The sequence below is a fragment of the Pistacia vera genome, unplaced genomic scaffold (assembly GCF_008641045.1).
Source record: "Pistacia vera cultivar Batoury unplaced genomic scaffold, PisVer_v2 Contig39, whole genome shotgun sequence".
Lineage (NCBI taxonomy): Eukaryota > Viridiplantae > Streptophyta > Magnoliopsida > Sapindales > Anacardiaceae > Pistacia > Pistacia vera.
The window spans coordinates 731,563-742,411 of record NW_022196212.1 but is presented as its reverse complement, the minus strand read 5'-3'; the positions used below and the strand labels follow the sequence as shown (position 1 = coordinate 742,411).

The 10,849-nt window shown below is 35.4% G+C and overlaps 1 pseudogene; it reads right to left on the bottom strand.

The window, feature by feature from the left end:
• Positions 1 to 3,729: 3,729 nt before the first annotated feature.
• Positions 3,730 to 10,265, bottom strand: LOC116141043 (annotated as a pseudogene).
• Between the last annotated feature and the right edge of the window lie 584 nt (positions 10,266 to 10,849).

The following is a 10,849-nucleotide window of genomic DNA, read 5'->3' as shown; positions in this document are numbered from 1 at the left end:
TTAAAGAAGTGTAAAAAAAGATAAAAAGAAGAGAAGGTTGTTGCGATGGGGAGCCGTGAGTGACATAGTCCCACATGCACGCCGCCTTTAGTGAGCAACCTCGAAATTCAGAAAGAAGAAATGTATAGTCCGTTAGAAATGTGTGTGGGTGAGGACTGTACCCAGAATTAGAGAATTCACTCACACGGCCAAGGCTCCAAATCCATGCCTCAACCGAGTCCGATCAGCAAGAATAGAAAGAAAGAAAGAATAGAAAAAATAGAAAAGAAAGAAAAAAAAAAATAGAAAGAAAGAATAGAAAAGAAAGAAAGAATATAAAAAATAGAAAGAAAGACTAGAAAAGAAAGAAAGAAATCAAGAAAAAATAAAACAGAATAAGAAAAATAGAAAAGAAAATGCATAATTTATGCATTTGTGCATTTGCATCATGAATATGCATAATACCATGCTCATTATCATGGGTAGTGAAAAATTTAGAAAACAGAGAGCAAAACAGAGAAACAATAGAGAGAAGAACAGGGAAAGAATAGAAAATAATCGGGAAATGTGATGTAAGGAAAGAAAATTTGGAATTTTAAGCAACGGAGAGAGAGAAGGGTAGCATAGTGGGTTTACTTACTGAGCCATTAGTGCTCACTCCGTTGTTTTTAATGTTTTGCAGGTAATAGGTGAGTTGCGGTTACTCGGAACATCACACAGTGGAAGGGTCGGGCTACACTGTCAAGTCGCTATTTTTGAGAACATTTTGTAAATATTTGTATATAAAGAAAAATTAAATATGGGCCCATACTATATTACTCGTATATATGTGTGTATTTTCTTATATATATTTTTAATGAGTTTTAGTGATTATTTTACGAGTATACTAGCTAGAAAGAAAGCATTACAATTAATGAGGAAGCTGTTGATTTTTGCGAAGGAGACAACGGCAACGTCGTGGATCAACGACCAATCATACCTCGGGATGATGAGGGTTTTGATGTGGAGATGAAGTTGATGTTGATGGTGGCGTCAAGTGGGGTGTTTGGCATTGGAATTGACCAAAATCAAGGTGATTTAAAATGTGGCAAAAACATCCCTAATTAGTTCATGCAGGTTTGAATTTCAGCAAAAACACCCCTAAAATTTCTATGAGTCCCTATAAGTTTGAAATTCAACAAATACACCCCTACAATCTAAACCAGATTGGAGAGGGCATCGGTCACCGGTCCAGCCGACCAATTCAGTTTTCAAAACACTGGATAGCCGCACTATTTCATGTGTAAGGCTAGCTTTGTTATGATATGGATGCCCTCATCTCTTTTAGAAAATCGAAACTTATCTTGATTTTTGATGTGTTTTTGTGCTTGGGCTTATTTATTATCTAAAAGAGCTTCTTTCCAAGAAAATTTGTGTCGTTTGATTGTAACTTAAGAAGAGCTTATTAGAAGAAGCTCGAAATTTGACTCTTTTTTTTTCTTCCATGAATTTGTTTTAGCTTATTGAAAGTGTTAAATAAAACCAAAAATATATCCACGTGTTATTTTATAAATTTGACTTATCATTTCTTAAATTACAATGTTTTTCAGTAATTCATAATTGCAAAGTTCGATTGCATATATATTTTGAATCAAATGACCATAATTTTTTTTTCATAAATAATTTATTTTCAACATATTTTCTTAATGACACTTTGGCCACCCCAAGTTTTAAAATTAACATTTGATCCCTAAAATGTAACTTTTTAGATGTGGCCCTTTTATTATTTGAAGACCACATTTTGGCTCCCTAGAATAAATTTGGTGGCTCCAGCCCTTGCTATAAACACAGAGTAGTGTTAAGAACTGCAGTAACTTGCCAAGCTATACTAACAACCTATTGACCAAGACATTTACATGCTAAGACACTTCTATTCTTAAAACTCTTTACTATGAACTAGGGGTGTACAAAAGAACCGATTGAAACTGGAACCAACGGGTACCGAAGGTCTAGTTCCGGTTCCTACCCAAAACCGGTAGTGATAGTGTAGGTTCTGGTTCCAAAAAACTGGAACCGACACTATGCGGTTCCGGTTCCACTGGGTAGGGACCGACGGGTACCCGAGAACTGGGACTTAAAAAATTATATATAAATCTGGGGGGTTATATGATATTTTACACTAAAAATTTAAATTAGTGCAAACTAAAATTCCCAATTCGACTCTTTAACCCTGAATGCCAAATTGAAAAAAATCCATTCACACTTTGCTTTGGTTTTTCATCACAACAACAGCAAAGCCTTGTTTGGTTAAGGATTGCTACTTCTCCCTCAGCTCAAGTGGGATTCCTTCAGCTCCAAGTATCTTGTTTTCATTTCTCTTTCTAAGACCCACTTGAACTCTCTTCTTCTAAGACCTTGTTCTGTTGACGGTGTGAAGCGAGTTTTTTTACAAACACTTTATAGGCATCATTCTTGTGTTTAAAAGTTGTGAAATGCAAGACCCATGTGCTTACTGCTTCCCACTATGTTGACTTACTTCCCCATCCTATTAAGTGTTGACAGATCTTTATTATCAAATTAAATTTGAAAAACAAAATAGATAGAGAAGAGAATAACACAATTGGACCCACAAAATGAGACCTGCAGCTAAATTTGACTTGGTGGTTGTGTAAGAGACAAATATAGTTGAGAGATTCTTGGCTGTGTTGGCCTGTTGGGGGCTTGGGGCACAAAGCCACAAAGTTAAGGCATTACTGCATTAGGGCCCCAATGGTCGACCACTTATTAATTAAAAAGGACAGCTTGCACAAATTTTTATGTCATTGATATTGTTCATTGTTGGATAGAAAAGTGATTGTATCTAATGGTAATGGTTTAAAAAGTAGAAAATATTTACATAGTAAAAAGGCCAGGAAAGCAAACATAGTGGTGGCAAATGGAAAAGTAAATTAATGAAATTAGGTTTAAGGCTTTATAATGTATTTGTAGTTTTTTTTTTTTTTTTTTTAACAAGTGTTAGGTGGGGGGTATTTGTATGTTTTTAAGGGTTTTTTGTTATTTTATAAACTTTTGGGGGGTAAAAGTAATTTATAGGGTACCCGAAACTGGAACCGTTGTTACAGGCTCCGGTTCTGGATACCCAGAAATTGAAACCATCGGTTCTGGTTCCGATTCCTTAAAAAAATATAAAGTACCTAGAACCGAACACCCCTACAGTATGAACCACAAGTGAAGACCTTGGTTTGACCTTCTTCTTCTAAAAGAGCTAATAAGACATAACATCTTCACCTACTTTCACAATACCTAGTAGTGGTTGAGAAGTGAATGCAAGAGAAATACAACAACTATTAGCATACCCATCTTTATGCTTCGTTTAATAATTTAAGATTAAAAAAAAAAAAAAAAAAAAAATTGATTAGCTTTCATCTTGGATTCTTTTAAGCCAAAAATGCTACACATATAACGTAATCAATGGAAGTAATTGAATTTGAAGATTATAGGAAACGATTATTAAACTAGCACATTTTTTGGTGGAAAATATAGCCACTCCATTAATTACCAATTAAAAATATGTTATGAAAGAAAAGCATTCAATACATTTTCGTTTTTCAATTATTTAAAATTACATATCTAGATCCTTATTTGAGCCATCGCAAAAATATAACTACGGACCAATACTGCGATAGTACGTACTGGTCACTGATGATGACATCTTCCTTAACTAGTCCTCTACTAATTAATGACGGCAGTTTTGATGCGGTTGAGAGATACTTAAAGATCATCACAAAGCTGATGAGAATCAGGAATAATATCATCATCAACTGATAAGATGAATGTCATCTTGTTCGCGTAACTCACAACATGAATCATCAATCCCTGCATCAAAATATCAAATGAAATAATAACACTTAAAAAAAGCAAACCCATTTAACCTTCAGCACATCTGTGATGCAAAAATTTCACGAAATTTCTAATACGAATAGAGGGGTATTTTCGTCCTTATGGAATGATTATGTGGTCATGTGGGAATGAATTAATAGAATTAGTCAAATTTATTTCACCCCTCCAATTTGTTTATTTTTGCCATGATAAATACTTACATTAGGTTGTCCAAAACAACTTGGAGCTATATAAGCCACTGGATGCCCAAACAAACTGATTTCTTCTTGAGGGCCAGCCACATTTGAGAACCACAATGTTGTTTGAGATGGAAAGCTCGCCATCTGTTCATATGGTTGAAGAAGATTAATCTATATTTAGTTAAAACTGAAAGTTTCAATATATAATACAAGCTTCTAACAACTTAATTTGATTATATTCCATGATAATCAAAAGAAGCATAAAAGAAAAGTAATCGTACCTTCAAGCCACCAAACTTCAGAAAATATTTAGCCAAGAAATATGAGAAAGAAGCCTCTAGAGAAGCTTTTTTCCTATCCATGGCTGCCTTAGCTTCTCGAAGGTAATCCAGTGGATTATCTCATAATGCAATTGTGAAAGGGTAGATCAAATAACCAATTTGGTTACCCCACTTTGCTTTAGTACCCTTCTTCATCATATCAGCTAGCTCCTACAAAAATATATAATATTCGTATAAATTAATATTTACTTTCCCAGTCAAAAAACATAACATAAATCACTGAATATGAACTAGTATTGGACACTTACTTGAATCCCTGGAATTGGCCTAAGGTTCATGAAGAAGGTTGCTCTAAGACAAATACTCTTTGGAAGATTGTTACTTCTTTCTGACGATCCCTTATCAATCTTATTACTCTCCCTTGCAATGTTTCATTGTGGATCTGTCTAAGCTGGTTTATGAGTTATAATAATATTTCAAAAATGTATGAATGGGATCCAACTATGGAAGGAAGCAAGAATTTAAATTATACAAACTCATATCATTCATCATCAAACTTCAATAACATAATTTTATATATTAATTAATTACATATAGCTCACCATATTTTCTATTAAGATACCGAGACAACCCTGCCTGAGTCACTCCCAGCATAACATCATTGATTGTCTACAAAATCACAATGCCACAAAATAATATTAAACAAAAGTAAAAGAGAACTCATTAAGGATACAACACAAAGATGCAAATTAACTTACAGTTCTTGTCGAATTCTTTATAAGCTTGATGTCATCCAAACTGACTGATCGATGAACGAATCGCCCAGGACTTGAGCCAAAGCCCAAGGGACTTTTGAGTGGTGTTTTCATATCCTTTATAAGCATTAATGCCATAGCAAGAAACATCATAACATCAACAAGAGTGTTCCAAAGCAGCCACATAGCCAACCACAATTTGATGAATTTTCCCTTCAACCCTCTAGAGGATTTTTCGGAATTCACTTTCTTAACCATTGGAATTGTGGGAGGTTCTGTTGGGTTAGAAACCTTACGAGTACAAGCGAGGACGAGAGACATAAGAGAAGTTCTATTACCAAGAGAGTGGTGAACTCGAAGAACAGAGACGGATTCAGCTTCAGAAGTTTTGACATTGAGGAGATGGAGATCCCACATTGGCATAGACATTTTGATTTATCTGGTCAGTCGATGTCATCTTCCACAAATTTATCTGGTCAGTCGATGTCATCTGGATCAAGTTTTGGGAATATAACGTGATTGTCCAAATTAACCTCTGTTGGGACCCATAATAGCCTACCACCATTCATTTCATCCACAGCCTGCAAAAAAGTTAGATAAATTATGTGATAACAAGCTAGTTTAGAATAGCTTTTATGTTTTTTATTTTTTATTTTTAAAATAAATTTTAAAGTAAAAATATACAAATTAACATTAAGTATAACTTGATGTAACATAAAATAAATGAATGTATAGTTTTAATAAAAGAGTATGAGATTCAAAGGTCTAATGTTGAAATATCGTCTACTTGTTTAAATTTTTAATAGTATGAGAGTCAAAGGTCTAAAATTTGAAAAGAATCTCTTGAACTAATATAATATTAAACAAATCCTCATTTATTATTAAAAAAAAAAAAAAAGTTAATGTAGCTATTAAAGAGTTAATTTACCTAATACATAATTGTGGATCCTTGTTTATTATAAAGAATAAACTAGCTACTAAAGAGAATAGATGTGGATCAACCAATAAAGGTATGATAAGTGTTTATCTCGTCTACAAAGAACAAAGAAAAGAAAGGGAACAACCAAAATAATGTATAGTACAGACAAATGTTGATTGACTAAATAAGGTATTGGCCAAGTTGCCAGGAGACCAAACTTTAAAGTTGTGAGAAGAATGCCGGCTTTAATTTATGTTTGTGAACAACAAAATAATCTGATCCCAACATAATCTAACAGTCCAGATTGGATATCAATACATATGCAATACTCTGTATATTTTTTGTCAATTTAGGTCAAAAGCGACCCAATTATACTTTAACTAGCAATAACTATGATGAAAATGGTTCATTTCAGAAGACAATGTTAGTTAAGAAACATGAATACCGTTATAACCACTCACACAAGAATCAACCAAATAACAAAAGATCACAATCGAGAATCACAAATCACACACAAAAGAACAACCAGAATTTTACCGTGGTTCACTTGCCCTATATTTGAGCAAGCTACTTCCACGTTGAACTCGGGAAACACACGAGCTCGCTGCACTAAATCACTGTCAAGATTACAGATTACACATAGCAACACAAAACCCTCAATGACCCTTCTTCAACCTGTAACTCACCCTAGAGATTACACCCTTCGAATCCCTATAAACAGTGTATACAATACACCTAAAATGACCTAACCCAGTCACTCAATCAACAAGTTACAAGATTCACTCAACTTAGATTGAAACCCTAACAGACTCAAAGTGGTGTTTAACGAAGAAGAGAGAGATTTGCAAAATGAATACAGCGTACAAAATGCCAAAATAACTTTGCTTTTATATGGTTGACATTAGGGTTAAATTCCAACCGTTGGATCTTCTCTTCATCAACGCTCAAGATTGTTTTCTCAGTTTGGATCAAAACGACATCGTTCCATTTAAGTTCTAATACGACAACGTTTCAAGCCATCATCCAACAATCTCCACCTTGATGGGTTGAAAAACAGCCCCTGTGCTAGTGCAGCTTGCCTTTAATGAGTCCTTCGTGGTTCTTTTGTTACCCTTGCTTATTGAATGGACAGCAGGGTCAAGCAATGCTTGAACTTAGCAAGTGTAACAATCTTCGTACCCATGTCTGCTGGATTGTGCTCAGTAGGAACCTTATTGAGAGCTATCTCCTCTCTAGTGATCAAATCTCTCACAAAGTGATAGCGAGCATCTATGTGTTTGGTTCGCTCGTGGTACACTGGATTTTTACTTAGGTGTATTGCACTTTGACTGTCTTAAAAAATGGTTGGCTTCAGTTCAGACAGGTTTGCTTCACTCAGGATCCCTTTGAGCCAAATTGCCTCCTTAAATACATCAGCTACAGCCACATATTCAGCCTCGGTTGTTGATAGTACAACTATAGGCTGTAATTGTGACTTCCAACTGATACAGTTGCCCCCCAAGGTAAAGTAATATGTAGTGGTTGACTTCCTAGTGTCCCTGTCACCTACAAAATCAGAGTCTACAAAACCAGTCAACTCAAGTGAGGCAGATCTTTTACATTATTCCAGTCCCACATTTAAAGAGCCATTAACATATTTGAGTACCCACTTCAGGGCTGTCCAATGTTCCATACCAGGATTGGACATAAATCTACTCAGCAATGATATCACAAATGATAAGTCAGGCCTATTACTAATCATAGCATACATCAAGGATCCAATTACATTTGCATAGGGTATGGTTTCCATTTTAATTAACTCAGCATTAGTATTAGGGCATTGAGCGTTACTTAATGTGAAATGGTTAGCTAAAGGCATTGAGACGGTTTTGGTCCCTGACATTCCAAATTTTTCTACTAACTTATGCAGGTATGAGCACTGGTGAATTTTCAGTTTGCATTTACTTCTGTTTCTATCAATTTGCATGCCTAAAATCTTCCTAGCACCCCCTAGGTCTTTCATTTCAAATTCAGCATTCATTTTATTCTTTAACACATAGATCAGAGGCTTTGATTTGCTTATCAGTAACATGTCATCTACATATAGCAGTAAGTAAATAGGTATTTCATCCAAAACAGGAAAGTAGAAACAACTGTCATACTTACTCCTAGTGAATCCTATACTTACTATAAATGTGTCAAACCTCTTATACCATTGCCTAGGGGATTGCTTTAGACCATATAAAGATTTCAACAGTAGGCAGACATGGTTGGGGCCCTTTTTATCTTGAAACCTAAGGGTTGGCTCATGTAGATCTCTTCCTCAAGATCTCCATGTAGGAATGCAGTTGTAACATCTAATTGTTCAAGCTCTAGATCCTGGTGGGCTACTATGGACAACATGAGCCTTATGGTTTTGTACTTAACTACTGGGGAAAAGACTTCATTGAAGTCTATTCCCTCTCTTTGGGTGAAATCCTTGGCTACTAGTCTAGCCTTAGATTTGATATAGTACCCGAGTACTGTAGGGCATTCTTGACTACCTGGTAGTCATCAGTCAAGGAATTCAATAGAATCATGGCTAGGCTGGTTTCTCCTAAAGCTTGGTCTGTCCCTTTTAGGACCAAGTTCATTTTCAGAAACTCGTCTAGGTTTTCATCTATACTCTTAGCACTATCCATTTTATAAGAGAATAAAGCCCCCTTTAAAAAAGCTAGGTTGGGGGCAGATTACAAAGCATACAAGGTAGTGAGTTTACCCCAGAGTTTAATCGGTGATTCAATTCCATCTACCTTCCTGAGGACGCTGTCGGACAAATTCATGATTATCAGATTGTACGCCTCCTCATTAATCTCCTCTTTCTTTTTCAACTTCTCCTCTGGCCACTTTTCAGAGTCCTCTTCTAGTGCGATGGCAACCTTGTTGTGAGAAAGCAATGCTTTCATCTTTTTCTTCCAACTCCCAAAATCAATCTTCCCATCATATTGGGAGATCTCCATACGAGTAGTACTCATTATACTATAATGGTAAGAAAGGAAAAAGAACCTAAAAAGGTACGCGGCATTGTTACACTAGAAGTTGCCAATTACTACCAGGCAGTTTTTAAGGCGATTACTGGTTTCTAGCCTATATACTTTTAAACTTAGCCAAGATTTGACTCCATAGATCCTATTGGAGACTAGAAGGAATCATAGTTTCGAAAAGCCCCAATTTTACGAAACCCTAATTTCATGAAACCCTAATTTTTGTAAAAAAACCCTAATCTCCAAGAAATGGCTCTGATACCACTGTTATAACCACTCACACAAGAATCAACCAAATAACAAAAGATCACAATCAAGAATCACAAGTCACACACACAAGAACAACCGAAATTTTACCATGGTTCACTTGCTCTATATTTGAGCAAGCTACATCCACGTTGAACTCAGGAAACACACGAGCTCGCTGCACTAAATCACTGTCAAGATTACAGATTACACACAGTAACACAAAACCCTTAATAACCCTTCTTTAACCCGTAACTCACCCTAGAGATTACACCCTTCGAATCCCTATAAACAGCGTATACAATACACCCAGACTGACCTGACCCAGTCACTCAATCAACAAGTTACAAGATTCACTCAACCTAGATTGAAACCCTAACAGACTCAAAATGGTGTTTAACTAAGAAGAGAGAGATTTGCAAAATGAATGATGCGTACAAAATGCCAAAATAACTCTGCTTTTATATGGTTGACATTAGGGTTAACTTCTAGCCGTTGGATCTTCTCTTCATCAATGCTCATGATTGTTTTCTCAGTTTGGATCAAAACGACGTCGTTCCATTTAAGTTCTAATACGACAGCGTTTCAAGCCATCATCCAACAAATATAATTGACAGCGTAAAATCATATAGGCATCTGCCATAATCTCATTCTGGCGACGCATATGATTAATATTTTTTACCTGTAAGCTAGAGAAACGAGAGTGCTTTAGCAAAGTATGCACCAAGTTTGCTTTAACAACTTCTGCATTGATTTTTGTCTTCAAGCCAATCATGGCAATAATGTAGACATTGGAATCAGGCTCATGAAACATACAAGCAACTGGACTCAGAGGTTGATTTGCCTCACTATCGTCCAATGTAAAATTTTCAACATCTGTTTTCACTTTGATAGGCTTAAGAAGAGCTTCCATTTTCAATAACTCTAATAACTTCAAAACCTATAAAGTGACGATCACTTTTTTTTCTTATTTTGTTTGAAGATATGAATTTAGGAAAAAAGCAAAGGAAATATTTATAGGAAAACAAGGCTAGTTGCTTTGAAACTCTTTGATATTTGATTTGTGGATGAACTACAAACTTAATGAATCTTCTCCTTTTATAGAGAAGCATAGTGTTACTATGCCATGGGCAGCGCATGCATGTCCTACAAATTAATCAATTTTCAAACATGTGATACACGTGAAGTTTGAGTTTTCTTGTTGGAGTTTCTAGATCATGGCCCCCCGGTGAGAGCAACACCCCTTTTGTTTAGAGATCAGTTTGAGTTTAAGAACTTCTGAAAAAAAAAAAAAAAATCATTATCAATAGAAATTTCTACAAATTGCTCTATTGTTTAGTCTTTAATAAAATTAGTATTATGGACGATAAAATCTACAATTGATTCGAAAGGCACAAATCTTGTGAGGGATGAGCCATTGACAATCGTATGGACCTGCAGAGACAAAAACGAAAGCAATACATCTCACTAATTAGTGTCAGCAATTATGTCACGAATGACATCAGCTATCTAGCGATTGTGCGAGTTTTAATTAGGTAATTGCAAGTTTTAATCATAGAGCACCTTCATATTCATAGGGCCATCTCCTTAAATTATATGCCATGTCAAA